Raw genomic sequence first — 17,249 nt, forward strand, 5'->3', positions numbered from 1 at the left:
GTTCCCAGCCCCTCACCAGCCTCGTGGCCTCCTCTGAACATGCTCAAGCATCTCAACGTCCTTCTTAAACTGAGACACCCAGAGCTGGACACAGCACTCAGTGTCCATCCTAAACTGAGACACCCAGAGCAGAACACAGCACTCAGTGTCCATCCTAAACTGAGACGCCAGAGCTGGACACAGCACTCAGTGTCCATCCTAAACTGAGACACCAGAGCTGGACACAGCACTCAGTGTCCATCCTAAACTGAGACGCCAGAGCTGGACACAGCACTCAGTGTCCATCCTAAACTGAGATCCCAGAGCTGGACACAGCACTCAGTGTCCATCCTAAACTGAGATCCCAGAGCTGGACACAGCACTCAGTGTCCATCCTAAACTGAGACACCAGAGCTGGACACAGCACTCAGTGTCCATCCTAAACTGAGATCCCAGAGCTGGACACAGCACTCAGTGTCCATCCTAAACTGAGACACCCAGAGCTGGACACAGCACTCAGTGTCCATCCTAAACTGAGACACCAGAGCTGGACACAGCACTCAGTGTCCATCCTAAACTGAGACACCAGAGCTGGACACAGCACTCAGTGTCCATCCTAAACTGAGATCCCAGAGCTGGACACAGCACTCAGTGTCCATCCTAAACTGAGATCCCAGAGCTGGACACAGCACTCAGTGTCCATCCTAAACTGAGACACCAGAGCTGGACACAGCACTCAGTGTCCATCCTAAACTGAGATCCCAGAGCTGGACACAGCACTCAGTGTCCATCCTAAACTGAGACACCAGAGCTGGACACAGCACTCAGTGTCCATCCTAAACTGAGACACCAGAGCTGGACACAGCACTCAGTGTCCATCCTAAACTGAGACACCAGAGCTGGACACAGCACTCAGTGTCCATCCTAAACTGAGACACCCAGAGCTGGACACAGCACTCAGTGTCCATCCTAAACTGAGACACCAGAGCTGGACACAGCACTCAGTGTCCATCCTAACCTGAGATCCCAGAGCTGGACACAGCACTCAGTGTCCATCCTAAACTGAGATCCCAGAGCTGGACACAGCACTCAGTGTCCATCCTAAACTGAGACACCAGAGCTGGACACAGCACTCAGTGTCCATCCTAACCTGAGATCCCAGAGCTGGACACAGCACTCAGTGTCCATCCTAAACTGAGACACCAGAGCTGGACACAGCACTCAGTGTCCATCCTAAACTGAGATCCCACAGCTGGACACAGCACTCAGTGTCCTTCCTAAACTGAGATCCCAGAGCTGGACACAGCACTCAGTGTCCATCCTAAACTGAGACACCAGAGCTGGACACAGCACTCAGTGTCCATCCTAAACTGAGACACCAGAGCTGGACACAGCACTCAGTGTCCATCCTAAACTGAGATCCCAGAGCTGGACACAGCACTCAGTGTCCTTCCTAAACTGAGATCCCAGAGCTGGACACAGCACTCGAGGTGTGGCCTCACCAGTGCATATAAACATAAAATCCGTCTGAACAAAGATGATCTTTGGAAATGTTCCCTTTTTTGCCCCGCACAGTTTTCTGACATGTTGTAGATGACCTAGCGACGTGTTGATACACTGTCAAAAGAAAAGGAGACAGGAAGTAGCTGTCCCCCACAGGAAAGAAAAGATGGCTTTCAAATAAATTCCTACTTTTTGTAGCTTATTTATGAGTTCATCAGTAAAAATATGTAAGCCCAGAGGACTGCTTTCAAAATACAGTAAGACAGAGTCCTGTTGTAATTTTCCAAATTCATACCATTTTCCGCATATATTTAGTTTTTAAAAGCATCCTAATTTTGTTTTTTCTAACTCTGTATAAACACTTCAACGCTTTCACCATCTCTTGGGGTCATTGATACGTTACATAAATGAAAAATACAGAGTTCATTTCAGATCTTTTTGGCCAAATCTCAAATATAAACTAGTATAATTCTGTTTCTTTTAGGCACGGACATATGGCTTCAGACTGAGAGTCCATCTGTAACATTTTATATAACTAGTAGGGGATTCTTAATAAAATAGTAAGAAAAAGTACGTGGAGTGATTCTCTTATTAAACCCTCCCAGACCTACCCTGTGGCTCAGGATTTCTTTGTGCATAAAAAGAATCCATGGATGTTTTCTTTTTCCCCCTATGAGTAATTGATTTTCGAACATATGCAAACCTTCGGCACCTGCAATCTCTTATGTCAATGAATTCCAAAATTTAATTATACCTTGTGTGAAAATCTCTTCTGGGGTCTTAAATACCTTAAATTACTTCATTTTGTCTCGTGCTTCTAATTCTACTACTGTGATTAAAAGCAAACAGTGAGTGCGCCGTCCCCATGTCTAAGTGTGCCACCAGCCGTGGTGGCACAGGGCCCTGTCCTGTGCCCCTGCCAGGACGAAGACTCCGACTCATTCCTTGTGCAGATGTGATTCCAGCCCTTGGAGCACATTTCCCACCTCTCTCAGCACCCTTTCAGCTGAAAGGGAAGGAACACGCACCCAAGGGCACTGTTTCCTGCTTTATTCTGTGTTCTTTCAATTCAGTTACCATTTTTGGCACCACTGTACAGAAATTTTCAGCAAACAGACCACAGTGGCTCTGAGATCCCCTTCCTGAGTACTGATAATTAGACACATTCTTATCTATTAGCCATTCTTATCTCCGGACCGTGTCTTCCTACGTGCATTACTTGGTGTTCACCTGCACTGATTTTCAGCTGCTGCTTCACCATGAAGTCAGCTGTTGAGACAGGAACCTTTTCCTGTAATTCTTCGCATGCCCCTTTTCACTGCCCTGGCTAATCAGCAAACTCATCCACCTCACTCCCTTCCCTAATTTCCAAGATCATCATAATAACTTAGGGCCCAGCATAGATCCCTGTAGGACTCAGAAATTAATTTCTCCATTCTGAAAGTGGCATTGGATTCCTATCCTTTCACCAGGTTTTCCTACTCATGAAATAAATTTCCTTTTTATTCAGGACGGTTCTGCATCCTTGAAAGTTTTTGTGAAATGACCTCAAGAAGAATTTGCTGAAAGTCCAGGTACAGGAAATCCATGAACCTTCCTTGATCAAGTGCTCAATATGCCCTTCAGAGAATTCCCAACCGATTTCTGAGGCTTAATTTCCAAAGCCATGCTCACGGCTTCCAGGGCTTCACAGCCATAAGTGTATCCATGTATCCTGTAATTTGGCGCTTTAACATAATTCCTATCAAGATATGGAAATTAGATCAATCCATCTAGAATGCCTTCATCCCAAAATCTTTTAAAATATTGAAAAAAGTTAATGCAGCCCTCCCAGGAATAAGGGAAGGTTTTAATTTTCTAAGCAAACATTTGTTTCAATTGTTTTCACACTAAACAGAAACAAGAAACCAGGAAAAATATTTGGAGATAACACACAAAAATAAAGATGAAAAATAGTTAAGCTGCAGGTTTTCCGACCTATTTCTACCATTATCTCAGCAACACCAATAAGATGACCTTGCCCTTAGGATTGAATAAACCCTTTTTATTTGAATAATGGCAAAGGTCCGATCTCAGGGAGTAGAAATCCTTCTTCCAAATCCCTGGATATAAAATTGTGGGAACTGAAAACAGCTCAAGGGTTGATCCTAAGCACTACTGTAAAACTCTGAGTAAGAACACACTCAGAGATATTTAATTCACTGCTGCAGTTTATTAAAAAAAAAAAAAAAAGGGTCTGGGACCTGTGGTGTCAACCCTCTCATGTTATATTCTCCCTTTCCTCCTTTTCCCAATAGATGTCCACTGAATTGCTTGGCAAAAGTAGCTGCTACGACAGCTTGAAATATGTGCATCGTTTACCTGATAGATCTTAAGGGGCAACTTGGCACTATGAAGGATCACCTACCCAAAGTTTTTGACTATTTTTAACACTTGGGGTTTAGGTTGCTATTTTTTGTGAAAAATATCATTATAATATTCATTAAGGCAGTTACACCCCCACGCCTAAGACAAAGCCCTGAGAGATTAATCTCTCAACATTTTTTTTTTTATAACGTTGCACAGGAATCATCCTGAAGCTTTTGTCACATATAGCAGAGCATAAAGGCTTGAAGTCTGAGTAGGGGTTTGGAGGAGACCCTAATTTTGTCGAGCTGTCAGGTATAAATGTGCTTTGGTTAACAGAACACTTTCAGTTTTAATAAGCCAGATCTCAGTTCTGGAGATAGATAAAATTAGAGAAATGATGAATTATTGTAGTCCTTATACACCTATAAAATAAGAGCTTGAAACAAATGCAGACTCGGGTATAAAGTGGGACTGATGGAATCTGCAATTGATTCAGAGGGAAACAAGCACCGCCACTATCATGAACCACAAGAAGAGATTTATGGCTTATGCATTTTTTAATATATAATCCCCCAAAATGCTACACAAAGAACTATTTTCTTGGGCTGAATTTCAAGGATACACCATCCAGGCAGTGATGAAAACCTTTCAGAAAACAGATGTGAGCAGGAAGGTAGCTCAGACGGATTCAATTTGGCAATGTGCAGCAGGAGAAGGAGTTACAAGTGAGGTTTAGCACTACTTATAGATCAAAGGAGAAAAGATAGTGGAGATTGGAAAACAAAAGTGCAGCAGGAAGCAGCTCTGAGGGACAGACTGACAGTGGAAGTAAAGGCAAAGGTTCTCAGGAACAGAGGGACCCAGTGCCCCTACAACACAAGCTCCCCAATATTCCCTGCGCATAAAAAGCATCAGGTCATTAAAGGCTGGGGATGTGTGATTATCCATGGAGAAACTGAACACTCAGATTTCTGGGAAGCACGAATGGCGCTGCTGGGAATGATGGCTGTCAGGGCTGCTTCAGCACAGGGGCTGCACTCTGCGGCCAGGAAACGCTCAGCACACCCCAGGATTCAGAGCAGACACACACATCACGAACAGCAAAGCGCTGTGTCAAGCCAAGTCAGACATCTAAATCAAAATGCTGCTATTAAGAACAAGCCCGATCTACTTAATAGCTGATCAATAATGACACACTTTCTCTGATTCGCAGCATTTTTCAGTCCTGGGAGACAAAAAGAAACGTTCCAAATTCCGAGGTAATGTTTTGCTACCCCACAGCTGCAACATTTTTGTACCCTGCTATTTTTCCTTATAAGAGCATGCGGGGTGAAGAAACAAATGTATCAGAAAAAGCAGCTGTTTTTAGGATTTAGGATGCCAGTTTAACATGCATGGCAGTCGCACGGTCCTCTATCATATGACTGATTTTCAAAAATAAAAAAAAATCAATGCTGATTTTGACATTAAATCTTATGAAAATATGATAATAGAACCTCAGCCTTAATTCTCAGCAGCTACACACATAAACTCCATTTGAATTTGAGACTGATCACTAACAGGGAAAGCTCAAAAAAAAATCCTTTACAATGCGCATATATCTAACCCAGAGGAGAACAAAACACTTTGTTTTTTTAACAACCACATCAAAGAACTAGGCAAGATATTAGGAGACAAGAAAAAGGTACATCCTATCTTGTTGTGTCACTTCAAACACATTCACATACATGCAAATAACTTGGCCAACTTCTAGAACTTTTAGAAATGTGGTGTTTCTGTAAAGCAGCAGCACCTTCGTGCATGGTGCTCTGTGGATCCCAAACACTTGGGTTTGTTTGGTCTTGTGTGGCTTGGTTTGGGGGATTTTCTTTTATAGTTTCCAGCAAACCAAAGGACTACGTGGATGAAACATGCCTGTATTGAATGAAGTATTTGTGTAGAAGAATCTTTCCAAAACTCTAGGCAACGGAGAACCCATGGCACCCATCAGCCCTGTCTTGCCTCCATGGACAGACCAATTTTAAAACCAAGAAATGCACCTAAAATTCTACCTTACAGCTGATTTCTGGTATTCCTAACTGATACTGTAAACCCGCTCTTCCGGAAACAATCAGAGCGGAAAAAAACTTTGGAAACATTAATTCCACCTTCCACAAAAAGGGATGGAACATCAACTTCTCAAGCCTTAAATCTTTCCTCCCATATATTCTAAACACACACACACATTTCCTTTCATTACCCACTCCTGCTCCTTCCAGCTTCACTGTTCTCACTACAAAGACACCTCTCCGTTAACACTTCCCCAGTTGTAGACACATGAATAATTAAGACTCATATTCAGCAACAACATGAGCCTTTGGCACAGAGTTACTTTACAGCATTTCGGGAGGCTGACTGCCTCTGTGGAATGCCAGGCAAGGGAAGGCAACAGCCACACCAACAGTGCTCCCCTGAAAATGTGTCACTCCCAATGCCAACAAGGTTCAAACACTGCTCCTGCTTCAAATGTTTCTGGACAATGGACTTAGATCTGGACCTCAGGCTGCTCCAGTGGATTGCTCAGGGTCCCTCTGAAGACCCTGTGGCCAACAACAGTTCTCAGAACAAAACCAAGCCAAAGAGAACTTGTGTTCAAGTTTTTTGTCCTAAAATAGCTGCAGCAAAGGGGCGGCATCTGACTGGAGCTTAAACAATACAAGCATCAGCAACACAACAGCAAAATTTAAACGTACAGTGCAAAACGTTACAGGGGTAAGAGTCTTTCACCATGACAGTGGAAAAACACTTCAAAAATCAACATTCCAACCAGTTAATTGGAAAAATGATGTCTCTTTTATTTACCTCTGTTCGTGCAACTATTCTAAAGCAAAATTCTAAAAGCCTCTCTGCTATTTGCAATATCAGCACAGGTTGACAGTAGGCACAGTAAAGTACAAGGGAAGAACTGCAAACACTGCTAAAGTTTACTTGAATTTTGGTGACATTTTCTGCTAGGTCAAAGAGGAAAGATAAAGAAAGAAAATGCCTAGGAAAAAAAAAAAAAAGTTATTCCATGAAGAACAGAACTAATGAACACTGAATGCCTATGGAAGCATCTTTTGCCTACTTCCTTCATCGTCTTAGCTGATTAAATAAAGATACCAAGAACTGATCAATCCTTTAGACTTCTGCCTTCCAATTTTTTCCAGAATTCTCCTGTGAGTGAAAAGTTACCAGAGAGAGTAGAAGAGAGGATAAGGAACATGTGCAAGGGGGCTGGGGGAAACACATCCTTGTAAACCTAATTTACTTGGAAACAAGGTTAAAACCAGGGACCCAGACAACTACACTTGGGAAAGTAGGAACCTACTAATGGAGTCCCACCTTTGGTCAGGAGAAAACTCCATTTTCCAGTCGGTGCTGAAAACAATGCAGGGCATGGAAATGCCAAACATCAGCTCAGCTCTGCAGTCATCGCAAGTCTTCTTTATTCTCCTACTTCGTCACTGCCCTCATTTTCCTCTCACCAGAGGTGGTGAAATTCGGGATGAATTTAGAAAAAGCTGGAGTCAATTTACTATTTAAAATATTCCCATTAAAATGATTGAAAAGACAATGGGTGATTTTCTGGCTCACCAGGCAGGATGGTTGCACTGTTCCTCGATAAAGGATGATGTGGATCCAACTCTCTGCGGGTCCAAAGAAAGATGGGACAAAGATTTGGAAGAGGAACACACCAAGGATTACATGGAAACAGCATCTGGCTCAAGATACTTTGAGATAAGAATAGAGTCCAGGGGAGTACTAAGACCAAACCTCACAAATGCCTTTCCTATTCTTAGCCATTCTGAGACATTCCCTGCTACTCACTGCTGGGAACAGGATGATGGTCCAGAAAAATCTGGCACAGGGAGCCATCCTTATGTTCTTAGTCCGTGTTTGAACAAAACACACAGCAGCAAAGAGTTTGTTTCGAAGATTTTGTAACCTTGAAACAGGCTTATAGTTCATTTTTTGTTGCTGGAGTTAGGAGACTCATTAATTATTTACAGTGACACTTTTTATTAAAAACCCCTAGGGTTTTTTTGGGTCTATGGTTCATTTTGGGTGTAGCTTTAATTATCCTGGTGGTCTATGTGTCTAAGACACATTTTATGTAGTAAGTGTAAGATGTTTCATCCTTTAGAATAATCTTAAGCCCAGTTTTACTGACTTTATTAATAGACATGAAATGTCATCTTTACAGAAGGTGAATGCCAGATTACTCAGCAGCAGAAACAGAAAAACACCTTTCTTCTTCTCATTTATCATCAAAGCCGAGGAGAAAAAAAAATAAATTAAATTTCAAAAATCTAAAATCAATTACAAACTGACATTCTACAAGCCAAGGAAACCATTCCAAAGGCAGGAAGCATGGCAGCAACCAGCAGATGGTGGGTGGCACATGGCTTTTTGCTGGGGAAGAAAAACACAGCCATCCTGCAAAATCCTTTGCCATAAGGCTATTGGCTGGAAACGCTCAGAATCCTGTCAACGCGTACTACGCCAAGCGCAAAACTTGAGGCAATTTTTCACTCCCCATTACCTAATTGGGAGATTTTTCTGTGATGTTTCCTGCTCATACATTGACCTGTGCCAGGAGAAGCGTTTCCCCTGGCTGGCAGCTGGCTGTGACAGCAAGGGCAAACAGGAAAGCAAGAGTTTGGCACCAAAGTGCCTCTGGATTGACAGACACCAGGACTAGGCGTCACAAAAGGGGCAGACTTCTGCTTTAATGAGGTTCACCTTCTCCATGAAAACTTCTTGAGGCTGCTTCCCGCTTCAAGAACGACAGTTTCACATCCGCAAACATCTAAATACAACAGGCTGCTAGCTACCAGAACGAGTCCTGCTAGGGTATGGAAGAACCTCAAGGGAACAAATTCAAGCCACTTATTAACAAGTTTCAACTTAGCACATCTTCCACACTTTAAACCATCTTTCCTTTCTGAACTGAGTACTGGTACCAAAAGCCGCCTTGTCTGACCACACACACCCACAGGGAAATCCTGTTTCACTTGAGTCTTTCCCACTGCTCTTACCTGAACATCTTCCTGTGCCCAAGTATCCCTTTTAATCCAAAGTGTTGGCCCACTCTGAACACAGCCTACAGTTCTACACTCAGGATCATTATGATGATTTTTAGTCATTTTGTCAGCATGACTTTTTTGTTACAATGATATGTTATTCTCCAGATTGCTCCAATGCAGGTTACAAACCACGCGGAACCCAGCTCAGGCCTGCCCCATTCAAATCCAATAGTTGAGCTCGGTGCACCCCAAAAAATTACTGAGTGTGCTCCCATTCACTGCAGGCTAGACTCTTTGATGTATAAAAAATGGCTTAGCTGCCCCCCAAAATCGTGAAATTAGAGGTGGTTAAATGAGAATCTAGAATAATTTAGGTGCCTGGTAGAAGGCAGCTTTACGTACATGTAAAACTGGCTTTTAGGAATCTCGTGAAGCACACCAGCTAAGGAATAAAAATTAAAAGGCAAAAGACAGACTAGTTACAATAACTTGGAGATTAGACGTCGAAAAATATGTGTCAGCAAGACAGCAGGCACTACACAGCGCAGGGCTCTAGGCAAAAATTAGACAGCAATGAATTCCCTTTTTACAATTATTGTGCATTTAAAGAAAGATGCCTTTTCTAAAAGCTTCCTGCCAATGCATGTCTAGCACCCCACAGCAAAATCAGACACCGATTTAGCAAGGGGCAGGAGAATCCTGGCCTCCAGCTGGAAGCAGGGAGCTCGTGGGAGCCTGGCCAGTGATATCTCCAACAATTATGAAGGCTTTTTATGCTGAAGGCAAACAGTGTTCCTGGGTCCAGTTGTACCACCTTCCTGTAGCCTACTGCCAAGTAAATTTTCCTCCATTAACTTCACGAGATTAACTATTTCACCTGAAATCAAATATAATGAGTAAACATTGCAAAACTACCACATTTCCCAGAAATGAGTTCTATTCCGTACCATTCCAACACTTCCTCTCGAACAACCCTGTGTGAGCTAAAGTCTTCCTGCACGCTGTTAAATTTTTAAAATAATGTATTTAGCCCACGTAGAATCATGCACAGGACCAATCAATATCCACGACACACATTAAACAGCGTGCCATTACAGTGTGATACTTCATCTCAACACCCATCCCATCCAGTTGGGTCATTTCTCCTCCATTGGAATGACTCCAAATCCTCAAATTGTAACGAAAGGCTGTTGAAGTAGGGAAAAATGTAGTTTGGAAGGAGTTCAGATACATGAATTCCATGCACAGAACAGATTTATGACCTACATTAACAGCCATAATCCTGTGTCTCGGTTCCTCTGAAACGCAAAATTGTGGCTCGGTCGTTTTAAACCCATTATCATCCCCCAACGGTGGTCCAGTGCTGTCTAATCACAATCAATAGCCAGTAATGAACCACAGTCATTAATCCCATTTGCATGTTTGTACAAAGCATCATTTTTAAGCTGCATATTCATATGCAGAGAGAGTTCAGTGAGTGCACAGAGATTTCGCAGCCGGTGGAAAGTTCTGCACTGGGATTTGAACATTCCCAGGCCCCTGGAAGGATATTTAACACACTCTGTGGAATGGTCCTGAGAGTGAAGGCCAAGAAAACACAGAGGACAGTGCAGGAAGCGGGTGTCTGTACTCGGGGCAGGTGATGATCTCACTGAGCCACGCCCTGGGAATACAGGGACACAGCTTGAGGACAGGGAGGGAGTTAATGGAGACAGTGATCAATAACAGTCTAACTCCACGAGTGGAGGAGGAATGGAAATGCTGAACATGAGCAGAATCCTGGGCTGATACAAGAGAAAGCAGAACGGTAAAGTGAATATAAATTTCCACCCTTTCTCTGAAAGGCTTTGCATGAAAACTGAACTTTCATCCACGAGGCCACACAGCTTAAACACTGACTGCTCAAGAGAGGGGACACCAGAAAACCCTTCAAACATAACAACTCTCACAGGTAATCTAAACCATGGACACAAACACTGTGGCCGCCTCCCTCCGGTCCCTGTGTGTTTTATATACGCACTACTCAGACACAAAGGCAGTAACTGACACAAAATAAGAACTCAGCTCCACATCCACGTCCCTCAGCAATCAAGCAAGTCCTGATGCTCATTCCCCGCTGGGCAACTTCTCCCGCCACCTGTGCTACTGCAACTGCTTTGTACCTGGAATTCCCCAAATTACTGCAGCCACACAGCGCGAAGGGAAACACGGAAACACAATAAATGACTGCGCAATTCATACCTGGAGTTTGTGCTCCAGACAAAATCTTCTAAACGCTCCTAAATATTTGGGGGCTATTTCCAATTCAAATACCTTGGATATTGCCTCAACTGAATTGCCATTCTCTAGTCAACTCTAACACTAATGTTTGTTATTTTAACAGCTGCACTTTAGGAAAGGCTCATTTTAACAATATAACAAACACAGATATCTCCTTAGCCACTCCACTAGAACCCTTGCAGCAGACCTGAGGGAAAATACAATTGCCTTTATTGCACAGAAGAAAGCAATAATGAAGCGAGGATGTTAAAGGCAGCGAGATTATAATTGCACTCAGAGAAACATAACACAAGAGATTCCATTAAGAGAGATGTTTTGACGTGTACGACGACTCCGAACAGAGCGAGAGCAACGCGCCCGGGATCAGAGCACTGAACTGAGACTCCCCAGCCCCGGAGAGATGGCAGCTCCCTCTGCAACTCCAGCTCCACGGCACAAAACGCTGATGAAGCCAGAAGAAAACCTAAACTGCTCAAAATCTGGACCCGCCAAAGTGAACAACAGGGTTTTGGTTTTTTTGGATTTTTTTTTTTTTCTCACAGCCTGCATAAATGATCAGCAAAACTGAACTGCTTCTGGTGACTCCCAGGCAGCAAGAGCTGCAGGGACTGAAAATCAGACAGATACGCAGGAAAAGAAACCAAGAGCTCCTTGTAGAGCAGGCAAATCTCTGCAAAACTTCCAGAGAACACACTCATGGCTTCACTGAGGCTGAACTGACAGGTTTAGAAATATCCCATTTTATTGATACTCTGTGAAGAGATTTCAACTGCCTATTCCTCTATCCTTTCCCTATCAAAGTGGCTATCATGTAGAAATTATTTTTTTATTTCAAGTAAGCACCAAATCTAGTTACCTACACTGCTGATCAGAAAGTTCCCTTGCAATTTCTAAGTCAAAACAATTACATCAAAATGGTGATTTTTAATAAAACTAAATAAATTTTTGCCAGAAAGAGAAAGATTAAACTTGACACCTGTTTTGTGGAATTGATAATCACAGTATCTTTTCAACCTAATATCAGGTTAAAGCCCCCCAGATTAAATATGTCTGTTTTCAGGTCTAAAATTCGGATAACGGGAGAATGCAGCACACAAGATCACCACTTGAGGAAAATAACGTCATTTCTGTGTAAGCTAAGCATTCAGAACATTTGAAAACTATTCACCTTATGGGCCAGCCTAACATTTAAATGATGGATTATGAAGATACGGTAATTAAATAAGAAAATAAATAATACGACACAATGACTTGCTAACTTTTCATCCCCACTGGGATTTCTAATTTATCCACGGTCACCCATTGTGGGTATGAAGATCGAGGTCATTTCTAAAGAGCCTTTAAAGGGACGTTGTGCATCTGTGATGGAGGGGCTGCAAATCAATCAGTAGAAATGGCATTGGTTTATCAACAGGTTTTCACTCACTGGTGTTGAAGTTCAGGATGTTGTGTAAAGCCAAGTCAGAGCGCTTTCAGCAAAGGGCAGCATTCATGACAATGGATTTTCTCCCTGTAGTTATTTCAAACATACATCTGAATTGCTCAACAGGAGGACTGCTGCTTCTGCCAACTGCTTCCTCCCTCTCCTGTCTCCAGCTGTCCTCAGCACTTCTCTGTCCTGCCGCTCGCTGAATTATTGTAATGGAGATATTATTAGTGAATCACTAACTCTGAGTGGTCACTATCTACACCAACTAAGAAACACAAGCCAAAGGCAGTTTTTCATTCAAGCCTGGTCATTCTGGATGAAAAGTGAAGCCTAGTCAGTAACCACACTATGGAATTGCACACAGTTTCGCTTCCTAAAATCAATATAATGAGAGACTCTTCAGGTCCCGTGCAATAGGAACATTCTTTGGTCTTTCTATTGACGGGGAAAACTACTTCTTTAAAGCAGAAGTAACATCCTGGGAGAACTTCAGTGGCCTAATAATGAATGTTTCAGAAGGCAAACCTTCCAGATGGCACATGGGCTGCCACTATAACCACCTCAGAGACAGAAGATGAGAAGCACTGGGGTAAAGCGGACAACTGAGGGTTTGGCAACAAAGAAGATCTCCAGACGTTTGGACATCTGCTGGGAACCTTGGCCTGCGTGAGGAAATTCTCCTCAGCTTGGCAGAAATAGCAGAAAAAAAGCCAGCTTCTGAACAACAAATCAGGGTGTAAATCTGTAGCAAAGTTACAGTTGTTATCAGTCCGTATTTTCCAAAATTGCAGAAATGAGCTCTCGAAAGAAAATGAGATACAAACACTGTTTTTTCGTGACATAGATACTCACCAATAGTGAGCAGAGCTCTTTGAAATGGAAATACATTTATGTATATATTTACATCTCAAAACCCCACAGAGAATGACCAACAGCTCCACAGTGCCAGAAGATATTAGTATGGGTAGAAACATTTGACTTGTGGGAGTGGGTGGAAGGGGAAAAATTTTAATCAAATCCATTACCTGGTTATTGATTTCTCTTTGCCAGACTGATCCTGTAGAATACTTATAAAGCCTTTGACATTGAGACGTTTGGCCAAAGATATTGAATTAGACTAAGCAAAAGCTGAGCTTCTCATGTAATCTCTCATATTTCATTTATGTGTGATTTATTCCTTTGTCCAGCAGAGGCTTTTTATTGATAAAAATAATGAGATTGAGAATCCCAAAGGAAATCTAATGCCCACCCAAACATGGTTGTGAGGTAAAAAAAGTAGGCTTTGTAAGCTTGAGAGAGAATGATGTTATGTTAAGACTGTTCCCCTGTATAAAAAGTATGAAACTTTTCAAAGATTTTGAAATAAATAAAGCCACTTTTGAAATTAAAATTTTTCTATGCTTGAAAACACCAAGCACACAGTGAATCCTGTACACTGGGGAACTGAATAAAAGACTTCTGAAATAGTTTTTTTTCCTTGAAGAATAAATGAATACAACGTTCTTTCTTTTGACTCCTGTATTAGCTCAGTTTGATAAAACACCTTACCAGATGTCTCGACTGCTAAATATGATGTGTTACATAAAGCCAGTTAGATGACTGAAAATTAATCGTGCCACTCAAAAGAAGTTTCTTACCACTGGCAAATTTAATATGTAATCTGGTAACTAAAGGCTTTATTGAACTGTGCAGGAATTCAACATCCTCTAAAAAATTAAATCATTATGCCTTTTCATTAAATAAGTGTTCAAAAGTCCTAAGTAGAACATACAGACTATCTCATGTTTCTTTCATAGCTATCAAGAGTAGCAAAAGGATAAATAAAACCCATCTGTTTCTGCAGCGAGACCTGAATTAGGTTTTAAAGACTATTTCAAAGCACAAATCAAAATAATTCTATTCCACTGATAGCCAACAGAGACCTCTGTGATTAACCCAAGTCTTACAACTCTTTTTTATGTTAATGCTTGGAGGGGAGTTGGTGGCTTTCAAGTCTCAGCCTTGTTTAATGTATAGTGTGAAACTCAGCATTTACAGCTCCAAAGCCAGCAGAGAAAAGTGTTGTGGAGCTCACTGTCCACGGAGCTTTTATTACCAGTGATCTCCAAATCCCTTCCCTGGGAGGACTGTCACTCTGGCTGGCTCAGTGGCCAGGCAGGAGGGTGAAGGCTGACCTTCCCCCCCTCCTCCTCCTCCTCCCTGGCTCCCAGGTGTGCACAGCAGCCCCCTGAGCAGCCTCACCCACCAAGGCAAGCTCTGCCTTGCTTCAGCTCCTCACTCTCCAGCCAGAAGGTGCAATTAACGGAACCTTGCCATCTAAACACTGACTGATCATTAAACTTCCAAGATTTCTGTGCTGTCCATAATGAAGCCAGCAGTTCCCTGAAAGTGCAGACAGAACATCAACCCTGGGATGTGCTGCACATCTTCTGTCCCCCCCCCCCAGGCAGTTTGTGCTCAGTACTCCGCTCCTCTAGAAGTACCTGACCAGCTGGAAACGCACTGCAGAGCCATACAGAGTGCCTGCACAGGGACTTAGCTGGGAGGTCCAGGGCCTGTGTAAATCTTGTGGGATTGTGGCAATAATCCCACAAAAGCGCACAAACTCTTAACATCACTGGAAAAGTGATCTGGAGCACAACAAACAGGAGGGTCCCTGAGCACACCTCTGCTGAAACCACTCCATAATGGGGTTCGAAATGGTCCCTGATGATGCTGAGTTTCCAGCCTATTCCTGCTTCAACATCTACAGGAGCTTCCTTTGGTTCGGCTGGTTTACACGTACAGTGTCACCTTGGTGTGACTGCTGACCCAGCCTGGGCAGTGCCTCTGAAAGACGAGTGATAAAACCCAACACTTCAAAATCATCGACTCCAAACCTTGCTTAATTTCATCCCATGGATGGATGCTCTGCAGAGCCCAAAAGAATATGTGAAGGTCTCTAATTAAAGAAAGAGCCTGCAGTAGCATAGTCAAATCCCACTGCTTAATGTTAAATTACAGTTTCCACGCTGACAAATGCTGCTGCATTTCACTAAAACAAACATTAGATTGTGGCAACATCTTGCAGATCCTGGAATCATAACTTCAGCAGTGACTGTTTGTTCTGTAAGTCCCCCTGGTTTCACCAAATAACTACAGCATCAAATCTTGGAAGCCAGTACATTAAACAAAATGGCATAACAGATAGTTCCTGTTTCTTCTCATAGAAATAAAAAAGAACTGGAGAATGGCATTAGGAATTATTAAAGTACAAGGAGGAAATACATTTGACGTTAGTAGAATATTTTAAATTGTCTTGCTACTGTGACTAAAGAACCTACTCTTCTCTGTATGTCATCAAATGCTTTTCTTTTGCTGAGGCTTTGTGGGCCCTGCACCATCTTAGCTATTTAAAAGATATTCTTTGCAACTTGTAACTAAGAAAGCAGTCACTTATCTTTAGTATCAAATTCCGTGTGACTCTCTCCGTACCCTGCAGATGTTTCTCACCACACACTGATAGCTGAGGACATTATGATTGTCAAGAAGATTGGTGCGGATTGATGCACCAGCACCTCCCAGGACTGGGACACTCCTCAGCAGCACAGTCTGCGGGGAGCCAAGAGCAGCAGAGGTGGGGCTGGAATAAAGACACACACCTTGTAATTCACCTTGATAATCAAAACACTTCGGGCTCTCAAACTGTGAAGGCCCACTGAGAAATTCACGAGTGGTGCCTGGACCTGCCAAGCTGTCAAGTCTGATTTTGGCTCCTCAATGTTTCCCTCCAAGCAGAGAGTCCTGTGAGATGCAGTGAGCAAGGAGCAGTGTCAGTCTGTGCCTGCTGCCTCAGAACATCTGAGCCTGGCTGGATCCAACCCAGCTGCCTCTCCTTCCCAGGACTGCTCTCCCTCCTGAGCTTTGGCCCTTGCTCCCATCACTCCTCAGAGGTTTCTCCACACGCTCCCTCCCTTCCTCCCTGACTGCTCTGCTGGGCTTTTCAGTCCAGCCTTTTTCCCCACGAAGTCATCTCTGGATAGCTTCTTCACAAATGACAAGATAAAAAATGAAATTAAAATAATGTAAAAAATAAAAATAGGGGCTTACCTCAGTAAGAATTAATTTCAGTTTCAAAGTTTATTCTGACTTCAATTCTGCCCAGGAATTCTCTTTTTAAGAAGATTTTCTAAGAACTTTTCTGAGAACTTTTGTATGATGAGAAAATAGCTTCCACTCTGACAGAGTCTAACATAGTCAATCTCATATTTATCAGACACTTCTCTTGAAAACTTTGGGCAAATATCATTATCCCAGTCCTTTTTCCCCTACGCTGAATTGTGAGCAACATTTTGGACTGGGTCCTGAGAGGCTACCACATTGCTCAGTTTCCCAGAGCCTTGCTCCCATGTGCTGCAAAATTCCCCAAAAAGCTTCTTGTGTGAATTCAAGCCCACCTGGAGCTGCATTCCCTCCCACAGCTCATTCAACCTCTCTCCAGCTCCTCACATCCATCCTCCATATTCTGCTATATTCATATATCTCTCTCCACAGGGATGTCTTCTCTATCCATGCACTGGTTTCCACCTGAGTAACATCGCCTCCTCCAGCTGGGAGAAATACCACTCTGCTCTGGAAGAACACAGGTTGTTCTTGCAGCCCAACACCTCATATTTCTCTTG

General features: G+C 42.8%; 1 protein-coding gene across 1 annotated transcript in view; it reads right to left on the bottom strand.

Annotated features, from left to right (window-relative positions):
* The window catches only part of SPAG16 (sperm associated antigen 16), a 289,974-nt gene that overhangs the window by 170,424 nt on the left and 102,301 nt on the right, over positions 1-17,249 (bottom strand). The gene's annotated exons all lie outside the window — the stretch shown is intronic.

This window comes from Chamaea fasciata, unplaced genomic scaffold (assembly GCF_029207755.1).
Source record: "Chamaea fasciata isolate MVZ Bird 193981 ecotype frontalis unplaced genomic scaffold, bChaFas1.0.hap1 SCAF_8, whole genome shotgun sequence".
NCBI lineage: Eukaryota > Metazoa > Chordata > Aves > Passeriformes > Sylviidae > Chamaea > Chamaea fasciata.